The sequence below is a fragment of the Nematolebias whitei genome, chromosome 4 (genome assembly GCF_014905685.2).
Source record: "Nematolebias whitei isolate Nwh7 chromosome 4, NemWhi1, whole genome shotgun sequence".
In the NCBI taxonomy this organism is placed as follows: domain Eukaryota; kingdom Metazoa; phylum Chordata; class Actinopteri; order Cyprinodontiformes; family Rivulidae; genus Nematolebias; species Nematolebias whitei.
In genome coordinates this window covers 51,181,792-51,182,223 of record NC_056501.1, presented here as the reverse complement: position 1 = coordinate 51,182,223, position 432 = coordinate 51,181,792, and positions in this window count along the sequence as shown.

Here is a 432-nt window from a genome sequence, read left to right as displayed (position 1 = left end):
CTGTTAGCAGCATGGTTCTGTTAGTAGCATCATCCTGTTAGCAGCATGATCCTGTAGCAGGGTGGTTTTGTTAGCAGCATGGTCTTGTTAGGAGCATAGTTCTGTTAGCGGCATGATCCTGTTAGCAGCATGGATTTGTTAGTAGCATCATCCTGTTAGTAGCATGGTCTTGTTTGCAGTGTGGTCCTTTTAGAAGCATGGTCCTGTTAGAAGCATGATCCTGTTAGCAGTGTGGTTCTGTTAGCAGCATGGTCTTGTTAGCAGCATGGTCCTGTTAGTAGCATGGTTTTGTTAGCAGCATGCTCTATTTAGCAGCGTGGTCCAGTTAATAACATGATCCTGTTAGTAGCATGGCCCATTTAGCAGTGTTGTCCAGTTAGCAGCATGGTCCAGTTAGCAGTGTGGTCCATTTAGCAGTGTGGTCCAGTTAGC